This window comes from Manis javanica, chromosome 16 (genome assembly GCF_040802235.1).
Source record: "Manis javanica isolate MJ-LG chromosome 16, MJ_LKY, whole genome shotgun sequence".
Lineage (NCBI taxonomy): Eukaryota > Metazoa > Chordata > Mammalia > Pholidota > Manidae > Manis > Manis javanica.
In genome coordinates, this window is record NC_133171.1 from 60252013 (window position 1) to 60276733 (window position 24721).

General features: G+C 41.7%; 2 long non-coding RNA genes and 1 pseudogene across 2 annotated transcripts; 2 read left to right on the forward strand and 1 right to left on the reverse strand.

Annotated features, from left to right (window-relative positions):
• The first annotated feature begins 21 nt into the window (after positions 1 to 21).
• LOC118974004 (uncharacterized) lies at positions 22 to 8424 on the forward strand. Its single transcript, XR_005063591.2, has 2 exons — positions 22 to 250; positions 4091 to 8424. It is a non-coding gene; the product is annotated as an uncharacterized lncRNA (long non-coding RNA).
• On the reverse strand, positions 8245 to 24721 carry LOC140846664 (uncharacterized). Its single transcript, XR_012126008.1, has 4 exons — positions 24196 to 24721; positions 21677 to 22157; positions 9041 to 9318; positions 8245 to 8353 (listed from the first exon to the last, which is right to left on the reverse strand). It is a non-coding gene; the product is annotated as an uncharacterized lncRNA (long non-coding RNA).
• Positions 12905 to 13893, forward strand: LOC108391352 (small ribosomal subunit protein eS6-like; annotated as a pseudogene).

Genomic DNA, 24721 nt, shown 5'->3' on the forward strand with positions numbered 1-24721 from the left:
GCGAGCGCGAATGGGCCTCGCATCACTAGTATCCAGGCGGGAGGACCCGACACAGGTTGTGAGCGGCAGAAGTGAAACTTCGGGGACCGGGGGAGTTCCCGACACTAAGCTTCCCCGCCCGGACATTGCCCTCGGGCCTGGGGCCCTGAGAGCCACGCCCTCCGGGGGACCTGGGGCTTTGCCCAGACCCCTCTCCTCCTTGGAGACCGTGGTGTCACGCTGTCTGCCAGAGTCACGGCCCAGGGTCTATGTAAGTCAGGGGTTCTCAAATATTTTGCTTTCAGGATATCTATACAATCTTACAGATGAGTAGGACCCCAAAGATAATTTTGTTTATGTGGGTTATAAATGTCAGTGTTTACTATATTAGAAATTGAAACCTTAAAAAAAGTAATTCATTGCAATATTAATAACTTATGTTAAAAGAAATAATATATTTTTATGAAAACTGCTTTCAAAAAAAGCCAGTATAGCAAGAACATATCTTTTTACATTTTATAGTTTGCAAGACTCTTTATTGTCTATCTCACTAGAAGACTCTTGGATATTCATATTTGCTTAGGTATTTAATGCTAATTTGGTTGAAGTATATGAAAAAATACACAGCCTCACAAATATGTAAGAGTATTTTTGATAATCTTTCCAGATAAGGGTAGGTATTCATCTTTGATACTAAATTAAAACTAGGTGTCAGTGCTTTCTCAAAGGTTATTTGCAAAGTGAAACCTGAACAGTATCATTGACTATTTCCTGTTTGTTACATTAAAATCCATACACCTACCTGCGTAATGACTGCATCTTGTACTAGTGCATGATACAGTGAAGTAATCCATTGTTTCATTAAGTTATTTAGCTCTGCCCCTGTTGATTACAGCGGAATCAAATTGTCAAAAAGTCACATTTGTTTCATGCTACCACAGATCCCAACAGAGAAATTGGTCAGTATTGAGAAGCTGTCAAGCTTATTAGTGGGACAGAAGTTTTCCAAAAATTCTGATTTTTACATTTTATCAAGGCAACAAGTACCATCAGTTGTCACCTATCAGCCGATTTTTTTGAAGGGACAGGCTAATGTTCATTTTCAAGAAAGTGTCTGCCAAATATCCAAGTCTAAATATTCATAGCTTCTATGCCATTTTGTGACACATTAAAAAGAGGCTAGTTCAGTTCATACAAATTATTTACCTTGGGACAGTACTTTCTGTATGTGTACCTCTCATACCCTTATATATTTTTAAAAAGTGTATTTGAGGATAGTAATTTTTAAAAGGTATTAATTTTTACTGCTCCAACTCAGATGTTTTAAAGTAAAACTAATTTGTATAAATGTGTATGAGTGTGTGTTTATTGCAAGTAAGTGGGGGATGAAGAATAACCGGCATTGCAGTTTGAACCCATAGCCTCCATTCTTGCTAGCTTACCTCAGTGCAAATACCAATAGATTGAAAGCTAAGTAAACTCTAAGTAATACTATGAGAATAGTTTTAACCTTATGGATCCCGTGGTAGGGTGGCAGTGAGTTCAAGGGGTCCACAGACTACACGCTGAGAACTGCTGTTCCTGATAAACCAGGAACTCTCCCAACTGGCCACCAACTTAGCCTCCTCTTCACTGACCCAGAATTCCTTTGCCTGAGCTGGACTCCCTGTTCTCCAACTTAGCTTAGAGCTTTGCCTCCCAGCCTCCTCCAGAAGAGAACTCATCCCCTGGAAATTTGATGCCAGAGAGTGTCCTCAGTCTGGGAAGGGAGGTGGAGGGACGAGGGCTTCCCATTTGGAATTGGAAACAGTTTGTGTCTGGAGGCACCATACCCGCTGATAATCTACTTTGGCTTTGTTCTACACCAGCTTAATATATATTTATGTCCCAGAGAGAAGTCTGTTAGTGACACAATATTGGCCCTTTCATTTTACATGGCCCTGATGTATCTGACGTGAGGCCCACAAAGCATGAAGAGCAGTCCTGCCCCATGGAACGTTCTGTGGTGAAGGAATTGTTCTGTATCTGCACTGTCCATAGGGTAACCACTGTGCCTATTGGGCACTTGAAATGTGGCTAGTGTGCTGAGCAGTTGAATTTTTATTTGTATTCATTTAATTAGAATTTAAGTAACCATTTGTGACTAGTAACTACCATACTGGACAGTGCATATCCAGAATGTTCTGAGTGTTCAGTATCTTCCCTCCAAAAAGATACTGTGTAACTCATGGTTGATAGATATTAAAATTATCTTCATATAGAAGCCATGGATTTATCTTTATATATATCTAGATATATCTTAAAATACATGCCTATGAAAGTTTAATTAGATACCTTTTAACAACTACAGTGTACACTACTAACAAAACATGACAAATCAAGGTGGTAAATGTTCAAAAATGCCCACCATGGAGCTAATCCTGTGTGTATTACATTGGGACTCTTGTGTTGTTTTCATTTATCTGGTGAACATAAGCAGGTGCATAAGCCTTCAACCAGATCAAGAGAGGGTATTTATTGAACACAATATATATCCAACATATTGTAGGCCATGTAGATACACTTGTGATGTTATAGAGCAGATGTAAACCTTAGAATTCTATACCTGTTACTCTTCTCCAGACTTCCCCCCAATTCAAACAGTTCTGTTTCCCTTCACCCTTGGACCCCTCTCTCCTCACCGTCTCTGCCTATGAAAATATACATGACATTTTTGCAATTATGGAGTGAAGAATTCTCTAAGCATGACCCAAAGATGAAAAACATAAAATTTCTATATGTCTCCACTCATTCATGTAGACACAAACTCATGCCTATAAACTAAAGGACATGTAAACAATTTTGACAAAAGAGGTAACATGCTTCAGTGCTCTTCACCCAAAGACTACCAAAAGCACCTGTGGGCAGACAAGTTGTGTGTTTTACTCGGTGCAGTGAGGGAGAACACACACCACTGGGGCCCATGGGGTGTATTAGCATGAAGGTATTGGAACATATATAGGATTTGGGCTTTGGATGGGTGATTTGGGAGGGTCCGTGGAAACTGGGGCTCATTCCTGATTGGATGCTGTCAGGAAGTGGAGGCAGTGCTCTGATCGCCGCGTGTATTGATAAATCTTACCATAGTCAGAGCTGACTACAGCAAGGAGAACATTGTAATTGGAAAGAACACCCATTGCTGTTTGGGAGATGTTTGGTATTTTGTGGGTGCACCTGTGCTGTTATTGTCTGTGCTTAGACAGAATGATGCAGTGGTCATGTTTCAGCTCATGTTGTCATGGTCTCAGAGTGTCCTCACTGATGTTGATGTCCTGTGCAATGACTTATGTCCCACAGAAGAATGACATGGCTGAGTGGTGAGCATCAGGCCTGATTCAGATGGCACTGAGGCCTTGCTGTGTCAGGCCAGTTCCCCATGTTGGGGGCTGCCTTTTCTTCTTTTGTACATTCAATATTTTAAAGTAACTATGACCCAACCAAATAATAATTAAAGAATATTATAAAATAATTTGTAAAAGAATAAATGAAAATGTCAACAAATATATTAGTAATGAAACTAAACTGTATAAACAAAAACTAAAATGTTAAATAACAAATGGGAATAAAAATTTAAATCTAACAGCTTGGCAAAAATGAAACTAAGGGATGAAAGTATCTGTCAGAGGGTAGGGAAAATACACTCTGAAGGGATTGAAAATGGGTGTGAAATTTCTAGAAGACACTTTTGTAAAATGTTTCAACAATTTAATGTGCTTAAATTTTGACACAGAAATTTTATTTAAGGAATTTATCCTAAGAAGATAATCATACATGGTGTCAAAAGTATACATTCAAGGATGGTCCTTTCGTTATGGTCTATAAAGGCAAAGAACTAAACTTGTCTAAATGCTATAATCAATATCTCTCAGGGATTCATACCATGTGATTTGCATAGAGGGTCAAATTTAATCACCCAAGCAAACCCCTGAGGCACCCAGCATATGATCCCTTTGTACAGACAGGGACAGGGACTCACAGAGGCTTAGGAGGTGGTGGAGCAGGGGTTGAATCCTGAGGGGTTTCCTCTCAGAGGCCTTGTTGACTCATCTGCCCTTGGTTCCTTGTCTCTCAGGTGGTGGGTGTGATCTGTACTCCAAACAAATGAACTATTGCAATGTTGCAGAATGTTCTGTGACAGGAGACCACTAGGCTCAGAGCTCAGGAGGATGTCAAGCGGCAATGTGACTTTTCTACTCAAACCACAGTAAATCCATCTTGCAGCATATATTTCAAGGCCTCCAGTGGATCCGGATCAGCCAGACTCTGGAGGTAAAGCAATGAGCAAGAGTAAGACCCTGGCCATGTGACACCAGCACTGTCCCGAGGGAGACAGGCACTGAGCAGAAATGCCGAAGATGAACATGAATCACCACTGAGCTGAGCTCATGAGCATGAAAGCAGATAGCAGGACAGCCAACAGGGCCTGACCACTGTATCAACAACAGCTACAGGATGTAAAGATATATGGCACAGGAAACAAAAGCAGAATCATATACAACTATATATAATCATAGAACAAGTGGGAGCTCTTGGAATTAAAAATACGTTCACAGAAATGAATAATTCAGTGGATGACTTTTAAGATTAAAGCTGTACTCCCGCTAAGTAGTGCAAATGGAAAAGTGATGGCAAGCAGAAGACCTGTTGCTCTATTAATCACAGAATTCCAGCAAGTTCATAATATAAGTTTCCCAAAAAGTGGAAAGTAGGAAAGGATAAAAAATATTTCAAGACAATTTCTCAAAATTTAAATACCAAAGTTTGAAAATCATTATAAAATTCTTACTTTAGTAGATGACATCTGACCCACACCAACACATCACAGTGGAATTTCAGAAAGAGGGTGGAAAGGAAGAGACCTTGAAAACTGCAACAGGCAACAAACACAGGCCTGGAGGCTGGGAGACATTGAAGCAATGCCTCCAAAGCCAGAGGAAGAGTATTTCCAACACAGATTCTCTATGATGTCATTGTGAACAAGGGGGAGGGTGGCCTAAAGACACTTCAGATATTTAGAGATGCAGAGCTTTACTCTCCATATTCCTTCTTCAGGGTACTAGTAGGCAAAGTGGGGAAAAAATGATGAAGGAATGAGAAACCCAAACAGGAAAATACACGGGATCCAGGAAACAGTGGAGCCAGAAGAGGAGAGGCCCAGGGCCACCCAGGATGAGGTGCAGGAGATCCAGATGTCAGCCCTGCCCCAGGTGTGCAGCATCCAGTCCATGTGGGCAGCACTGAGGGCTGTGGACCCCGTGTCAGCAGAGGTGATGGTGGTGATATAGCTGATGTGCTCAAATGTATTCTCTCAGGTTTACCCTGGGGAAGTTTGGGGATGATTTAGTAATAAATACAACAGAAACAAAGCAAATGAAGGAACCAGACTTTTGTTAACTACAGGTAAAATAAAAAGTTGATTCAAGAAAGGAAAATGATCACAGTCTACTAAGTGCTCCATTGTGATCTGCATTTACATGGTCATAATAGTGTAAACTTTGCACATTGAGCTAATTGAAATATGAAACACCTATGTTGGGAGGAATGGGGTGTGTGAAAGAAGAGCCAGTTCAGTAAAGATGATGCACAAAAATGAAAAACAAAGAAGGAGTGTGGTAAGCATGCCTGTTGGAGGCAGGGAAGTACCAGAGAATCAGCGAGAAGAGCTAAAACAGTTTTTTCCTGAGATTCAGGGAATGGGGTGGATGGATGTCTATCTTCATTACTAGCATTGTAGAAATACTGGACTTTTAAAATTATGTGCATATATCCATTCAGTAAAAATAAAAAGACAATTCAGCAGGTGAGAACACAGACCAGGCTTGTCCTAGCAGCAGTGCCATGGAGACAGGGCCATAGTTGGAAGGGCACGTGCGATTGAGTGATGGTTTTTTCTGGGAGGATTGTGTTTTGGTTTATGTAGTTTAGTTTTAATTTTTGAACAGGAGGAATCCCAGTCCTTTTGTAGAAAGAAGAGTGAGACAGTAGTGAGGGGGAATGGATGATGCAGGGGACGGAGGGCCAACCCTGGGCTCAAGCTGAGGACGCTTTAGGCAGGAGTGGGATGTCCCCGTCACTGGTGGGAAGGTGAGGAGACAGAAGCATATGGTGGGGGGCAGCTCTCACCTGAGTCCTTCTTTTCTGCCTGAAAATAGAAACAAGCCTGTCTGTCACCTCAGAGTGGGGAGTGGAAGGGCGTGGAGGGGACTGAGAAAGGAGTAGGATAGAAGAGAGGCCTCTCAGGAGCAGAGGGTGAGTGGACTCAAGAAATGGCATCTGGAGAGCAGGGCTGGGCCTGGCTCTGTGCTCATCAGCTTAGAAAGAGGGTCTCCCCTGCCCTGTGACAGCAGCCAAAAGATGTGTGAGAGACTTGAAGAAATGCCACAAGTATCTCCATTGTGAGGATTTCTGTACTTTTTCCTTTGTCTTTTATCACTTTTAACATTTTACACTTTTTCTATGATGAATATTCATTACATCAAATATGGTGTACATTATACCTATACATCATAATGAGAATTAAGCAGGTTTGTTTAAATTTAAAAGGGAAAGCAGATAGGTAGAAAAGTGAAAGGCCTGGGGCTGGAAGGGCTGGGCCTGCATGTCTGGCTCTGGGCAATGCCCTTCCAGGCCTTTTCTCCGTCTCTCAGGATGCTGGGAGCTGTGGAGGCCAAGCAGGAGCTTCCTTTCTTGTGGAGTGTGGTCTTTTATTAGTGTGTCGTCGATTCTTTGATACTTAACGGAGATGATATTCGTGTTTTACACAGACTTTTTTAGCTATTTTAGTGGGAGGATTTGTCCATACAATCCACCTTTTCCAGAAATGGAAATTCAATGGCAAAATATTTGGGTGAAAAGTTGATGGTCCCTGGAGCAGAGCATCAGAATGTGAGGCTTAACACAGGAGCTGAACATGGCCTGTTAAGGGTTTCGCAAGAGTAAGGGTGTAACTCCGGGGGGGAAACATCCTGGGGCAAAATACCTTTGAAACAAAATCAGTCAAAGGGAGAAATAAAGTGGGAGAAACCCATTTATTCCTTACAAGCAGTCGTCCACTTCTCACCCATGTCACGACCTGGTTGTAGAAAAAAAGGGGCCCCACCCAACCTCTCAGTTCTGGATGCCCTTGCTCCCCTGTGTAATTACCTATTGATACAGAGATAGACTAATTCTCTCTACCCCTTGGAAACACCAGTTGATATGGAGGTACACTAAGGCCAGGGAAGAGATTCTGGAAAAATTGCAATTTTACCCACAAGGGGATTTTAAGGTAATTTATTTTTGACATTTATTCATGCTCTCACCAGTGAATTTTAACACTATTCAAGATTATACAAAAATAAATGTCACAATGTCCCCCACCACGCCCCAATCACCTAAATCTTCCACCCAGAAACCATCCCATTTGCAATTTACCATTTCTCTGCCCAGAAAAATATAACTATGCTTATATCTATGTATTAGTGTATAGCGTTGTGTCAGTAAAAGAACTCAGGCCACAGACTGGGAGAAAGTAATTGCAAATCACTTATCTGACAAAGGACTTGGTTTAGAATACACATAGAATGCTGGAAACTCAACAAGAAAACAAATAATTCAATCAGAAAATGAGCACAAGTTTGACAGACACTTCACCAAAAACGTGAATGACAAAGAAGCACATGAAAAGGTGCCCCATATCCTGTGTCATTAGGAAACCACTGGGATGCCATTGTGGAAATCCCCAAACTGGGAAGCTGAGTGCTGACCACGATGTGGAGCAGCAGAAGCCTTCACCCACTGCTGGCAGGAACACGGAACAGCACAGCCTCTGTGGAAGATGGAGGTTTGTTATAAAACTAAACACAGACTCACCACTGATGGCTCCTCTAGATATTTACATAGACTATTTGAAAACTTACGTTTGCACAAAAACTTACATGAAGATGTTTATAGCAGAACACCCCTTAAGTGTGAGTGTGATCGTGACTTCCTTCCAAAGACTATGCTATGGAAGAACGGAAAGGGAGAGAGTAAAAAGGGAACTTCCCAGCAGGGGCCCTGGTTACCTGACCTCTGCCAGGTGCTGAAGGTTAACATTACCCATGATGATCCAGTGGATATCATATGCCTTTGATATATGGGGTTGAGATGGCACTTCATCTCTGAGGTTTCTTCTCCCAAACCCACTGCCCCAGTCAACCAAACGCAAACTGAGAGACAGTCTACCATACACCTGAGCCTCACCTCAAAATGTCAAGGTCATCAGAAACAAGGAACGCCTGAGACACTGTCACAGCCGAGGAGCCTGAAGGAGACTGACTGGGACTCAACCTAATGTGGTGCCTTGGAAGGAATCCTGGAACAGAAAAAAAAAAAAAAAGAAAGAAAACTACTGAAATCCAAATAAAATGTGGAGTTAGTAACATATCACTATTGCTTCATTAGCTATGACAAATGTGTGATGGGGATATACATGTTAACAACAGGAATACTGACTGTGGGATATACCGGATATCTGTAGTAACTGCAACTTCTCCATAAATCTCAAATTATTCTAAAAGCTTCAAAGTTTATTTAAAAGATAAATAGTCCTCAGAAAGGAACAGGGAGTGGACAATACAGTATCTACTTTCCGTCTTCCAGGGTATTGTCATCAGGGGGCTGGAGAGAGGGCTGTATGGAGGAAAGATGGGAACCTCAGACCAGGGCGCCCCTGCCCCTCCAGTCGCTGCCCCGCCCTCGCGCCTGAGCCCAGGGCTGCGCAGGAGCATCTTCATCCCCACGTTGCCCGGCCTCCAGGTCACCCTCCTCTGCCTGACAGCACAGCGCGCTCCTCGCCCCGGGCTGTGCGGACTCAGAGAGCGCCGGCGCCCCCTTGTGGCCGCAGGGCTAAGGACAGGGGACTTGAGCGCCCTTGCTCCCTCCCAAGGGACCTCCCCAGGGTCTCCTTGAGCTGCCAGTAGCAGGACAGGGCTGTGCACACAAGGGGGAGCCCTCCATCAGAGTCAGGTTAGGAGTCTGGACTGTTTCCCAAAATACCTACTGCCATAGACTTCTCATCCTCGTTGAATGACCATGCACTTTGGCCTCAAAGAGGAGCAAACAGGCGACCACATCCGGTTCCCAGATCTGGGGTGACCCCACAAAATTCTGGGTGCCCTTAGTCTCCTGGGGAGGGACCTTGAGGCTTGTTCCTGCTGCAGCTTCCGGGCATGAAGACCCCTCCTCCAGGGAATCAACTCTGGACCCTCCAGCCACAGGAAGGGATGGAAGAAGGGGAGGAGAGCCCCAGGGTCACGGCCTAGGAGGATGGGGAAGCTCCTGGAGAAGAGAGGAGAGGAAGAAGATGGTGACTCTAGGGGCATGTAGGCCCACAGGAGTGCAGGGGGAAGAAGTAGAGAGGAGGGGGCAGGGGAGGGGTCAGCTCAGTGGACACCTGTGTCGGGGGTGGGTTCTGTGTGGGGAGAGGCACAGGGTTTTGGGCTCTGCGAGAGGTCTCTGTGGTCACCTGATGCTGACTGCAAATGGTCTGCTCTGTAACTGGTGGTAAACCAAAGTTTATGCATATTTCTATACTTACACATATGGTATAACTCAAACATAGGTGGAGGAAAGGGAAAAGGAGAAAAGAGAGGTGATTGAGGAGATTCACCTCTCGCAGAGCAAGGATCCCTCCGTCTTGGGCTGGGGTGGCCAAGAGCACCACGGAGCACGGAGGAGGGAGGGCCTGACCACTGGAGGGGGCAGCCTGGGCCCTGATCCTGGGTTTCTAGATTCCCACTCTGAGCACTATGACTTCAAAGCCATGTCTGAGTCCATCCCCGGCTCACAGCTCTCTGCTAACTGGACACCCTCTCCACTTGCTAAGATGGGTAGGAACCACTCTGCCATAAAGAGCAGCTGCGAACCTCAGACTAGGAGCTGCCCAGCCCCTAGGGACCATGGAGACTGTTCCTGAAGTGCAGAGGGCAGCTCAGACCCGGAGGCTCAAGGCTACAGTGGCCACAAGGAGAGCAGTGGTGAGTTGGGCCCAGGCTCCTGCCTCATATCCCCCCAGAACCCAAGTGGGATCCTCCCCCTCCTTCCCAAGCCTCCAGAACCCAGGCAACTAAACACCATACCTAAGGACCCCCAAGGGAACCTGCCTTTCCAGGTGTCAGACCCCCCAACCTTAGGAGCTTTGAGCTTGTTTCCTCCCATCTTCCCAGCTCTGAGAGCCCAAGACCCCAGAGTCCTGCCTCTTCTTCCCCTTCATGGATCTAAGTAGATGCCACCTGCTGCCTGGATCCCTCAGGCCTCCCTTCCTGCCATCTTCAAACCCTGGAATTATATGTTCTAAATTCTTGAACCCAAATCTGACTTCTAGTATTGTGGAATGACCTGGAAGGTTGGGTTGGTGGATCAGGGGACGACCCACCAGGGCCCTATAGATTGCAGCTGAGCCAAGCCTTCAGGCTGGGCAGAGTCAATGGAATCTGTACATAAGAATAGATCCTGGAGGACTGCACAGTGAGAGCCTCATGTCCTGGCCATGGCACCCCTTCGGAGGGCGAGAGTCCTCGGAAGCAGCTCATGGTCTGGCTAGTCCTTGGCCAGGTGCTAGTGGCTGCCTGGGAAGTGCTGAAGGGCTCTGAGCGGCTCTGGCTCTGTCTGCGTGGCGTATGGGCTGGGATAAGTCGTGAGCAGCTCCTCCCCCTCCCAACACAACCCTCCCCTGCTCACTTACCAGGGAACTACCTGCCTTTCCTGCCCCAGTCTCAGCATTAAGGAGATCTGGTCCCTAGACTTATTCACTCCTTCACAAATATTTTGGGGGCATCTACTATGTGCCAGGCATTATTCAAGGCACTTTTGGAAATTTCAGACCAACTCAGGCACACCCCTGCCCTATGCAACTCATGCTGATGGGAGACCCAACAACAAAGCAGTATAGTAAAGGATCAGGTGTCAGAAAGTAAAGAGTGATTTAGAGAAAAAGAACAAGGTGGGACAATGAGGGAGCTGGTTATAGTTTCAAATATCATCCTGAGGGTAGGCTTTCCTGGGAGAAGATATTTGAGCTAAGTCCTGAAGGAGGTGAGGGAGTGAGCCCTGCAGTTCCTGCAAAAAAGAATGTCCTGTGTAACAAATGATAATACAGTTTAGTAGCTTAAAACAATGAAAATTCATAATCCTAAATTTCTGAGGATCATAACTGTAGGAGCAGGGTAACAGGATGGCTCTGGCTAAAGGTTTCTCATTAAGTTTCAAGCAAGATATCAGCTCATTACAACAATGCAAAGGCTTGACTAGGGCTGGAGGAACTGTGTCAAGCTCAAGCATGTGTCTGTTGTTAGGAAGCTTCCATTCCTTGTTGGCTGTTAGTGTGAAGCCTTAGCTCCACACAGTGTGAGCTTCACTGAGTATTTTTATAACAGGCCATGTCTTCTCAAAACAAATGATCTGAAAGAGAGAGAGGAAGAGAGCACAGAAAACCATAGCTCCTTTAAGACCAAACTGAGGTCACATACCATCACTTCCACATTATTCTTCCTATTAGAAGTGAATCACTCAAGAATAGACCCATTGATCAATGGAACAGCATAGAGAGTCCAGATATAAACCCATGCATACATGGTCAATTAATATATGATAAAGGAGTCATGAATATACAATGGGGACAAGACAGCCTCTTCAACAACTGGTGTTGGGAAAACTGAGCATGCATATAAGAGAATGAAACTGAATTATTTTGTAATTCCATACACAAAAGTAAACTCGAAATGGATAAAAGATCAGAATGTAAGTCATAAAACCATAAAACTCTTAGAAGAAAACATAGGCAAAAATCTCTTGAATATAAACATGAGCAATGTTTTTCCTGAACACATCTCCTTGGGCAAGGGAAACAAAATAAAAAACGAACAAGTGGGACTACATCAAATTAAATATCTTCTGTACAGCAAAGGACACCATCAGCAGAACAAAAAGACATCCTACAGTATGGGAGAATATATCTGTAAATGACTCATCTGATTAGGGGTTAACATCCAAAATATATAAAAACTCATATACCCCTACACCCAGAAAACAAATAAACCAATTAAAAAATGAGCAGAGGATCTGAACAGGCACTTCCCCAAAGACGATATACAAATGACCAACAGCCACCTGAAAAGATGCTCCACATCACTAATCATCAGGGAAATGCAAGTTAAAACCACAGTTAGATATAACTTCACACCAGTTAGAATGACCACTATCCAAAAGACAAGAGATAACAAATGTTGGTGGGGACACGGGGAAACATGAACCCTCCTACGCTGTTGGTGGGAATGTAAATTGGTGCAACTGCTGTGGAAGGCAGTATGGGGGTTCCTCAAAAAACTAAATATAGAAATACCATGTGACTCAGTAACTGCACTTCTAGGGATTTACCTGAAGAAAACAAGATTCCTAATTTGAAAAGATATATGCTCCCCTATGTTTATTGTCACACTATTTGCAATAGCCAAGATATGGAAGCAACCTAAGTGTCCATCAATAGATGAATGGATAAAGAGGTGGGACATATACAATGGAATATCATTCAGTCATAAAAAGACTGCCATTTGCAACAACATAGATGGAGCTAGAGGGTATTATGCTCAGTAAAATGAGCCCAGCAGAGAAAGACAAAATACCATATGATTTCACTTGTTTGTGGAATATAAAAACAAAGGAAAACAGAAGGGACAAATCAGCAGTAGACTAAAGACACTGAGAAGAGACTAATGGTTACCAAGGGGGAGGAGTTGGTATGAGTGGGGGTTGAGGGGGATACAGGGGTGCAGTAATTTGCAATCACAATATAAGTTGGTCACAGGTCACAGGGATTGTAGTACAGCACGGAGAATATAGTGAATGATTTTGTAACATCTTTCTACGTTGAAAGATAGTAACCTCACTAGAGGGGGTGAGGATTTGATAGTGTAACTGTTGTACATTTGAAACCAAAATGAGATTGTATGTCAAAGATACTTTAATAAAAAAAAAAGTGAGTCACTGAGTTTAGTCCACGCTCAGAAGGAGGGAGTAAGTTCCACCACTTGAAGGGAGGGTTATTAAGGAATTTGTGGCTCTTTTTCGTGGTGCCTCACAGGTCATCTGCTGCTTGAGGATGAAGCTGAACATCTATTCCCCAGCCACTGGCTGCCAGAAACTCACTGGAGTGGACAATAAAAGCAAACTTCCCACCTTTCAGGAGAAGCATATGGCCACAAGAGTTGCTGCTGATGCTCTAGGTGAAGAGTGGAAGGGTTTTGTGGTCTGAATCAGTGGTGGGGATGACAAACAAGGTTTCCCCTTGAAGCAGGGTGCCTTGACCCATGGTTGTGTCCACCTTCTACTAAGGAAGGGGCATTCCTGTTACAGCCCAAGAGGACTGGAAAAAGAAAGAGCAAATCTGTTGGGGGTTGCACTGTGGATGCCAATTTTAGTGTTGTCAACTTGCTCATTAAAAAAAATGGGGGGGAAGGTCATTACTGGACCCACTGACACTACTGTGCCTTCTCTCCTGGGACCCAAAAGAACTAGCAGAATATGCAAAAATTTTGATCTCCCTCTAAAAAAGATGATGCCCAACCAGTATGCTGTGAGAAAGCCCCTAAACAAAGGTAAGAATCCTAGGACCAGTGTGCCCAAGATTCAGCATCTCGTTCCTCCACGTGTCCTGAAATACAAACGTCAGCGTACTGCTCTGAAGAAAGAGCACGCTAAGAAAAAAAGGAAAAGCCTCCAGAACATGCTGAACTTTTGGCCAAGACAACAAACAAGGCCAAAGAAAAACGCCAGGAACAAATTACCAAAAGACAGAGTCTGTCCTCTCTGAGAGCTCCTATATCTAAGTCTGTACCCAGTAAAAATGAGATTTTTTGAGTAACAAATAAATAAAATCAGACATCATAAAGAAAAAAAAGAATTTGTGAACATTTTAACACCACTATGCCCTGTATGTTAGGTGTCATAATCTCCTGGTGGTTTCAAGATTTTTTCTTACCTTGTTTTTCGTCAGTTGGATGAAGTTTGAGCCTAGGTGTGGTTTTCTTTGTAGTTTTTTCTTTGGTGTCTGTTGAGTTTTTGGATCTAAATGCTAACGTTTTTCAACAAACATGGGGAATTTCAAACATTTCAAATTTCAAAAATTCAAAATCTTTTCCTTTTTCCCATTTTTGAACTTTGTCTATTTGCCTTTTGTACATTCTCCCGTGGATTTCTGAGATTTCATGTTTTTCTTCAAATTTTTTTTCTCTGTGTTTTTTTGGATTGGGTAATTTTCATGGGTTTACATTTCACTGATTCTTTATTCTGCCTTCCCAGACATTCTATTGAGCTCACCGATTGAACTTTTATTTCATTTTTTAAAATTTCGTTCTATGGGGACTTGATAATGGGGGGAATCTAGTAACCACAATGTTGCTCATGTATTTATATATTTATGATACAAAAAAAATTTTTTTTTAAATTTCAGTTCTAGAATTTCTCTTGGTCCTCTTTATTAAACATTGTTCAGATTTTCTTTCTGTCACACTTTAATACCAAGATGTCCTTTAATTCCTTCAAAAAATATTCAGTCAATTCTTTGAATATATTTCTTACAGCTGTTTGGACATCTTTGGTGCTAAATCCAACATGCAGGCATACTGGGAACCCATTTCTATGGACTTTCTTTTTAGAGTCATACATTTCTGTTTCTTTGCATGCTAGCAATATTTAATTTAAAAGGGGAAATTGGAGATAATTATGTTTTAGCAAATCTGGAATCTATTTTTTTGAGGATTGTTTTTTCCCTAGAAGTGGTTGACTTGTGTGGACCACACTACAGTGTGAACCTCTGCAGTGTGAACAGCTGTTGTCTCTGCTCCACAGTTTCCATCTCCAGTTGGTGCATTTTAATCCTGAGTGGTCTACCCTCTGTGTGTGCGATGCAGTGCTCAGCCAAGGATTTGGGCAGATTCTACTCATTGGCACTCACCTTTTCTGTGGTTTCCTTGTTAATTTAGGGGAAATTTCCCCTAAATTTCCAAATGTACTGCCAGCCACAAAGTCTGACCTTTGATACCTTAATTCAGTAAGATTTTTAAATTTCTGCTCTGAGCTTTGTGCTGATTGGAGAATTTATCACCCAGGCTCACAGGTTTCACCAGATCACTCTTTCTTTCTAGGTTCTTTCTGCCTTTTCAGCTATTTCTCTGAAGGGTGCCTCACCGGGTGCATAGTTTGGTGGTCATGAGGGATTTTGATGGTGTATCCACATTTTGGATACTGCAGCTCTCTCACTTTAAGATTTCCTATTTAAATGTCCAGCTACCCAGCACTCTGAGTGCTGTCCCCTGCTCCCTCCCCACTGGGGCTGCAGGAATGCTGGGGGTTGGGAACACACAGAGGTAAGAAGGCTGCAAACTTGCAGATTGTTTATTTATTTGTTTGTTTGTTTTTATTTTTTGTTTTTCTTATTTTGTTACCATTAATCTACAATTGCATGAAGAACATACTGGGGTCCCCCCTTCACCAAGTCCCCCCCACACCCCATTACAGTCACTGTCTATCAGTGTAGTAAGATGTAGAATCACTACTTGTCTTCTCTGTGTTGCACAGCCCTCCCCTTTCTCCCACCCCCCACATTATACATGCTCATCATAATACCTCCTTTCTTCTTGCCCACCCTTATCCCTCCCTACCCTCCCATTCTCCCTAGTCCCTTTCCCTTTGGTAACTGTTAGTCCCTTCTTGGGTTCTGTGATTCTGCTGCTGTTTTGTTCCTTCAGTTTTTCCTTTGTTCTTATACTCCACAGATGAGTGAAACCATTTGGTATTTGTCTTTCTCCACTTGACTTATTTCACTGAGCATAATACCCTCTAGCTCCATTCATGTTGTTGCAAATTGTAGGATTTGTTTTCTTCTTATGGCTGAGTAATATTCCATTGTGTATATGTACCACATCTTCTTTACCCATTCATCTACAGATGGACACTTAGGTTGCGTCCATTTCTTGGCTATTGTAAATAGTGCTGCGATAAACATAGGGGTGCATCTGTCTTTTTCAAACTGGAGTGCTGCATTCTTAGGGTAAATTCCTAAAAGTGGAATTCCTGGGTCAAATGGTAAGTCTATTTTGAGCATTTTGAGAAGCCTCCATACTGCTTTCCACAATGAACTAATTTACATTCCTGCCAGCAGTGTAGGAAGGTTCCCGTTTCTCCACAACCTTGCCAACATTTGTTGTTTGTCTTTTGGATGGTAGCCATCCTTACTGGTGTGAAGTGATATCTCATTGTGGTTTTAATTTGCATTTCTCTGATAACTAGTGATGTGGAGCAACTTTTCATGTGTCTGTTGGCCATTTGAATTTCTTCGTTGGACAAGTGTCTATTCAGTTCCTCTACCCATTTTTTAATTGGATGATTTGCTTTTTGTTTGTTGAGGTGTGTGAGCTCTTTATATATTTTGGATGTCAAGCCTTTATCAGATCTGTCATTTACGAATATATTCTCCCATACTGTAGGGTACATTTTTGTTCTATTGATGGTGTCCTTTGCTGTACAGAAGCTTTTCAGCTTGATATAGTCCCACTTGTTCATTTTTGCTTTTGTTTTCCTTGCCCAGGGAGACATGTTCATGAAGAAGTCGCTCATGTTTATGTGCAAGAGATTTTTGCCTATGTTTTTTTCTAAGAGTTTTATGGTTTCATGACTTACATTCAGGTCTTTGATCCATTTTGAATTTACTTTTGTGTATGGGGTTAGAAAATGATCCAGTTTCATTCTCTTACATGTAGCTGTCCAGTTTTGCCAGCACCATCTGTTGAAGAGACTGTCATTTCGCGATTGTATGTCCATGGCTCCTTTATCAAATATTAATTGACCATATATGTTTGGGTTAATGTCTGGAGTCTCTAATCTGTTCCACTGGTCTGTGGCTCCATTCTTGTGACAGTATCAAATTGTCTTGATTACTATGGCGAGTGAGATCCTCCCCACTTTATTCTCCTTTCTCAGGATTGCTTTGGATATTCGGGGTCTTTGGTGTTTCCATATGAATTTTTGAACTATTTGTTCCAGTTCGTTGAAGAATGTTGTTGGTAATTTGATAGGGATTGCATCAAATCTGTATATTGCTCTGGACAGGATGGCCATTTTGATGATATTAGTTCTTCCTAGCCAAGAGCATGGGATGAGTTTCCATTTGTTAGTGTCCCCTTTAATTTCTCTTAAGAGTGTCTTGTAGTTTTCAGGGTATAGGTCTTTCACTTCTTTGGTTAGGTTTATTCCTAGGTATTTTATTCTTTTTGATGCAATTGTGAATGGAATTGTTTTCCTGATTTCTCTTTCTATTGGTTCATTGTTAGTGTATAGGAAAGCCACAGATATCTGTGTGTTAATTTTGAATCCTGCAACTTTGCTGTATTCTGATATCAGTTCTACTAGTTTTGAAGTGAAGTCTTTAGGGCTTTTTATGTAAAATATCATGTCATCTGCAAATAGTGACAGTTTAACTTCTTCTTTGCCAATCTGATCTGGATTCCTTGTATTTCTTTGTGTTGTCTAATTGCTATGGCTAGGACCTCCAGTACTATGCTAAATAACAGTGGGAAGAGTGGGCATCCCTGTATTGTTGCCCATCTCAGAGGAAAAGCTTTCAGCCTCTCACTGTTCAGTATGATGTTAGCTGTGGGTTTATCATATATGGCCTTTATTATGTTGAGGTACTTGCCTTCTATACCCATTTTGCTGAGTTTTTATCATGAATGGATGTTGAATTTTGTCGAATGCTTTTTCAGCATCTATGGAGATGATCATGTGGTTTTTGTCCTTCTTTTTGTTGATGTGGTGGATGATGTTGATGGATTTTCGAATGTTGTACCATCCTTGCATCCCTGGGATGAATCCCACTTGATCATGGTGTATGATCCTTTTGATGTATTTTTAAATTCAGCTTGCTAATATTTTATTGAGTATTTTTGCATCTATGTTCATCAGGGATATTGGTCTGTAATTTTCTTTTTTGGTGAGTTCTTTGCCTGGTTTTGGTATTAGGGTGATGTTGGCTTCATAGAATGAGTTTGGGAGTATTCCCTCCTTTTCTATTTTCTGGGAAACTTTAAGGAGAAAGGGTATTATGTCTTCTCCGTATGTCTGATAAAATTCCGAGGTAAATCCATCTGGCCTGGGGGTTTTGTTCTTGGGTAGATTTTTGATTACTGCTTCAATTTCTTTGCTTGTAATTGGTATGTTTAACTTTTGTATTTCTTCCTTGGTCAGTCTTGGAAGGTTGTATTTTTCTAGGAAGTTGTCCATTTCTTCTAGGCTTTCCAGCTTGTTAACATATAGGTTTTCACAGTAGTCTTTAATAATTCTTTGTATTTCTGTGGAGTCTGTCGTGATTTTTCCATTCTCATTTCTGATTCTGTTGATGTGTGTTGATTCTCTTTTTCTCTTAAGTTTGGCTGGAGGCTTATCTATTTTGTTTATTTTCTCAAAGAACCAGCTCTTGGTTTCTTTGATTTTTTCTATTGTTTTATTCTTCTCAATTTTGTTTTTTTCTTCTGTGATCTTTATTATGTCCCTCCTTCTGCTGACTATAGGCCTCATTTGTTCTTCTTTTTCCAGTTTCAATAATTATGATGTTAGACTATTCATTTGTGATTGTTGTTCCTTCTTTAACTATGCCTGGATTGCTATATACTTTCCTCTTAAGACTGCTTTTGCTGCATCCCACAGAAGTTGGGGCTTTGTGTTGTTCTCATTTGTTTCCATATATTCCTTGATCTCTATTTTAATTTGTTCATTGATCCATTGATTATTTAGGAGCATGTTGTTAAGCCTCCAGGTGTTTGTGAGCCTTTTTGTTTTCTTTGTACAATTTATTTCTAGTTTTATGCCTTTGAGTTCTGAAAAGTTGGTTGGTAGAATTTCAATCTTTTGGAATTTACTGAGGCTCTTTTTGTGTCCTAGTTTGTGGTCTCTTCTGGAGAATGTCCCATGTGCACTTGAGAAGAATGTGTATCCTGCTGCTTTTGGATGTAGAGTTCTGTAGGTGTCTATTAGGTCCATCTGTTCTAGTGTGTTGTTCAGTGCCTCCGTGTCCTTACTTATTTTCTGTCTGGTGGATCTATCCTTTGGAGTGAGTGGCATGTTGAAGGCTCCTTAAATGAATGCATTGCATTCTATTTCCTCCTTTAGTTCTGTTAGTATTTGTTTCACATATGCTGGTGCTCCTGTGTTGGGTGCATATATATTTAGAATGGCTATATCCTCTAGTTGGGCTGAGCCCTTTATCATTATGTAATGTCCTTCTTTATCTCTTGTTATTTTCTTTGTTTTGAAGTCTATTTTGTCTGATACTAGTACTGCAAACCCTGCTTTCTTCTCCCTGTTGTTTGCATGAAATATGTTTTTCCATCCCTTGACTTTTAGTCTGTGCATGTCTTTGGGTTTGAGGTGAGTTTCTTGTAAGCAGCATATAGATGGGTCGTGCTTTTTCATCCATTCTATTACTCTGTGTCTTTTGATTGGTGCATTCAGTCCATTTACATTTAGGGTGACTATTGAGAGATACTTACTTATTGCCCTTGCAGGCTTTAGATTCGTGGTTACCAAAGGTTCAAGGTTAGCTTCTTTAGTATCTTACTGTCTAACTTAACTCACTTATTGAGCTGTTACAAACACTGTCTGGTGATTCTTTATTTCTCTCCCTTCTTATTCCTCCTCCTCCATTCTTTATATGTTGGTTGTTTTATTCTGTGCTCTTTTGTGTTTCCTTTAAGTGCTTTTGTGTGTAGTTGATTTTTTTTGCCTTTAGTTAGTATTTGGTTGGTCTACTTTCTTTGCTGTGATTTTATTTTCTCTGGTGACATTTGTTAATCTTAGGAGTGCTCCCGTCTAGAGCAGTCCCTCTAAAATACCCTGTAGAGGTGGTTTGTGGGAGGCAAATTCCCTCAACTTTTGCTTGTCTGGGAATTGTTTAATCCCTCCTTCATATTTAAATGATAATCATGCTGGATACAGTCTTCTTGGTTCAAGGCCCTTCTCTTTCATTGCATTAAATATATCATGCCATTCTCTTCTGGCCTGTAAGGTTTCTCTTGAGAAGTCTGATGATAGCCTGATGGGTTTTCCTTTGTAGGTGACCTTTTCCTCTCTCTAGCTGCCATTAAAACTCTGTCCTTGTCCCTGATCTTTGCCATTTTAATTATTATGTGTCTTGTGTTGTCATCCTTGGGTCCCTTCTGTTGGGAGTTCTGTGTACTTCTGTGGTCTGATCAATTATTTCTTCCCCCAGTTTGGGAAAGTTTTCAACCATTATTTCTTCAAAGACACTTTCTATCCCTTTTTCTCTCTTCTTCTTCTGGTACTCCTATAATGCAGATATTGTTCCTTTTGGATTGGTCACTCAGTTCTCTTAATATTGTTTCATTCATGGAGATCCTTTTATCTCTCTCTACGTCAACTTCTATGTGTTCCTGTTCTCTGGTTTCTATTCCATCAATGGCCTCTTGCATCTTATCCATTCTGCTTATAAATCCTTTCAGAGATTGTTTCAATTCTGTAATCTCCCTCTGGACGTCATCCCTTAGCTCTTGTATATTTCTCTGCAGCTTCATCAGCATGGTTATGAGCTTTATTTTGAATTCTTCTTCAGGAAGAGTGGTTAGGCCTATCTCCTCAGGGGTTGTTCACTCTGTGATTTTTGGTCTGTATTCAATTCTTTTGCCTTTTCATGGTGATAGAGGTAGTTGTGCAGTGCTGGCCCTGTGTGTCAGCTGGGAGAACATCCCTTCTTGCTGGTTTGTGGCCTTCCTCTCCTGCAAGAACAGCGACCTCTAGCGGCTTGTGCTGGGCAGCTGCATGCAGACGGGGCCTCTGATTCTTGCCTGGCCACTGTGGAGCTAAGCTCTGCGGTTGCTATGGGCATGGCCGGCCTTGGTCTGGTGCTCCAATATGGTGGAGCCGTGTTGGAGGTGAGACAGATGGGAGGCTGTTTATTGCTGTGAGGGGTCTCCAAGCTGGGCTGCTGCCCAGGGGGTTAGGGCGCCCGGTGTTCCCTGGGATTCCCAGCTGCTGGGCTAAGTGTCCCAGGATGCTTTCATCCAGCTGTGGGGTCCCTGTCCCTTTAAGACTTTCAAAAAGCACTTGGTTTTTCTTTGTCCCAGGGGCGCCAGCTACAGGGACCTGCTCACAGGTCTTACTGTCCTGTTTCCCTAGTTTCCAGCACCCCATGCACATACTGTGTGTCTGTGCTCCGGTGCGGATGGCTAGGGCTGGCTATTTAGCAGTCCTGGGCTCCCTCTCCCTCCCTGCTCTGAGTCCTCTCCTACCGCCGGGAGCTGGGGTGAGGGGCGCTCGCGTCCCGCAGAGCCGTGGCTTATTTCTTACCCTCTTTGCAAGGTGTGGATGTAGTCTGGCTGTTGTCCTGTGTCTTCTGGCCTCTCTTTTAAGAATAGTTGTATTTGTTGTATTTTCAAAAATATATATGGTTTTAGGAGGAGTTTTCTGCTGCTCTACTCAAGCTGCCATCTTGGCTCCACCCCTGTACAGCTTTTTATATCAGTCATACCTCATCTCAATAAAGTGTTTCCAAAAAAAATATTTGGACCTTATCCTGAAGCTACTGTAGAACTTTTTTGGCTCCAGAAACAAATCCTGCTGGCAGGATTCTTACCCGGTAAGTCTGTGCAGCATCCCCCAGGAGAAAAGCAGCATGGTGTCTGTGCTCCCGGGATTCCCGACACGGTATTTGCTGGTCATCGTTGCAGTAGTAATGGAGCTTCTTTAAATGTCACCCACACAACTTTTCTGCTCATTGCTCAAGTAGTCTTTCCTCTCTGGGTTATCTTTCCTCATCTACTTTCATCTTCCAGATGTTTTCCACCAGTCTAGCCATCTGCTGCACGTGGTGGATATTCTCTTTCTTAAAGGCTGTGTTGCAGAGAGAACAATATAATGGCTGTCTCATAGATTCACAGACCTTCATAATGCAGTGGTAACAGAAGACATGACCACAGTCAATGGATACTGGCTCTCTCAAGTAGTCAAGACAAATAGAGTACAGAACTTCATCCTCCAGATTTCTCAGAGGGGAGGCAGCAGCCATGATAGCAATGCTGAAGCCCTGTAGGGTCCATTCTCAAAGTGAAGAATTACTAAGAAGGCATGAAGGAAAAAGGAAATTATGAGTTTAATCAACATCAAGATGGAACCTGTTATAAAACTGTTTCTCTGTTCAGACTGTTCTTTTCCCTTTAAATCCAGAGTTCTTTCCAGAGCATTTGTCAGAACAAATTCAAATCTTCAGAGTTAAATGGGTGTTAGTTTCAGGTATCTACCACTGCTCTAAGCATTTCAAACAGTGCTAATACATATATTTAAGTGAGGTAGTCTAGAAGATTATGGGAAAGCAAATATCCAAGAAATTCTAAGGAATTTGCTTTGCTCTTAGATTAGCTCAGTAAAAAATATTTGCTATAAATAATTTGATAGTAAAGAAGAATAATTATAAAAATCTGGGGCTGTACCTTAAAACTCATAAGAGAACACAAAAGTTAAATTACTAGAAACCACTAGGTTCAATCTTTATTCATACTTTGGGAATCTCATCTTCATGGTTTAAACTAATGGTTTTCAAACATTTTTTGAATTTTCACAATAAGAGATGCATTCTCATCCCAGTCTAATATACATGCACCCACCACCACACAAACAAACACAAATTTTGTAAATACAATTTATTCCTTATTATATGTAATACATTCTGATCTTTTCACTACAGCCCATTTTTTAAGTTCTACTTATATCTCACAGAATTGATGTCATGATACAAGGTATTGCAACCACACTTTGAAAAACACTGAGTTTAACCACAACAAATTTCTCACTAATCCTGACTTCTACCCAAAAATGCAAACTCTAGGATGCCATAAAGGCCTGCTGAATCACCATCTGAATATACTACTTGTAGCTTAAATTCACATGTCCAGTGCATTATTTCTGTTATTCTTCCTATTCTTCAGTATCAAGTGCAAACAAACAACCACCTTATTACCCAAGACAAAACCTAGGAGTGACTTTAGACACCTCATTCTCTTTCATGACCACATGAATTAAATAATACAATATCTGAAATAAAATTTTCACTGCCTGACTTCAACAGCAGAATGGAGATTACAGAAAAAAGTCAGTGAACTTGAAGATAATGTAATAAAAATTATCCAATCTTAATAAAGAAGAAAAAAACGATTGTTTTTAAATAAGCAAAAATTCAGTGATCTGTGGAACAAATTAAAAAGCCTACCTTCATATCATTAGTGTTCCAATAGAGAAAGAAATTGGTGAAGGAAAAAATGTCTTAAATAAAGAACGACTAAAAACTTCTCAAGTAGGTTTAAGAAGCTCAACAAATGCCAAACAGGATAACTTTAAGGAAAACCATTCAGATCCACATTCATCCAACTGCTATAGACCAAAGATGAAGAAAAAAATCTTGAAAGTAAACATAAGAAAATGACATATCACAACACAGGGGAAAGCAATTCAAATATTGGCAGATTTTTCATTAGAAACCAGAGAGGACAGAAGACAGTGGGAAAACATCTGTATTGTTGGGGGTACAAAGCAACTGTCAATCCAGAATTCTACACCAGTGAAACTATCCTTCGGGAATGAAATCAAAATATAAATATTTTCATAAGAAGGGAAACTGAGAAAATTTGTCACGAGCAAGCCTATTATAAAATAGCTGCTAATGGGAGTTCTTCAGGTTGATGTGAAATTCCCAAAAGAAATTTGGAACTTCAGGAATGAAGGAGAAACAGCAGAAGTGATAAACATTTGAATAAACACAATAGCCTAATGACACCTTCAAGTTCTTTAAAATATTTAGAACTATTAATTAGAAGCAAAAATTATAACATTGCTAGAGAGGGGTTATGTATGTAGATTAATACATGAGACAACTATAGGGAAAGTTACCTACTTCTATGGTTGCAAGACTTCTACCTTTTACTTAAGTTGTAAACTTTTAACTAAGTACAATGAAAAGTTGGATGTGTATATTATAACTCAAAGAGCACACTACAAAAAATACAAGGAGGTAGAGTCAAAAGCCAATAAGTAAGTTAACTTGGGATATTAAAATATATTAGAATAAACCAAGAGAAGGCAGGTGATGTGGTCCAGCCATACCTAGTCGAGCAGGTCCTGAAGTGCAGAAGTGGGGTGAAGAAAATAAAGAAAGACAGAAAGAGCTGGGAGGGCTGACACTCCCATGCGTCGCCAGCAAAACTTTATTGAAGGTCCAGGGTTTATATAATGCAGTGGGGTTACATGATTCCAGGACATAGCATTATCCAATACACAATCAAGCACAGTATTGACATCAGCGGTAGCCGGGCAAAGGTAGGCTCAGCAGGGTTCCAGTTAGTTGCTCATGAAATGCGTAAACAGAATGTTCTTTGTTCTCCATTCCTGCCACATTGGCAAGTGGGGGAAGGGTATAGCCAGAAGCAGGGGCGGTGTTTCCACACATCTTGAAGGTCTCCCTATTTTCAGAGTGAGGAGTCTTGGCTCGTCTTCGAGGACAAGATATGTTTTTGTGGACAGGTAACTTCCAAGGACTGCACCAGTTGTTCTCAAGCTTGTGCTTTCCCGTGCTGCGTTCAGACATGGGGGAAGGTGCTTTCCCATTCTGCCTACAAACATGTGAGAAGAC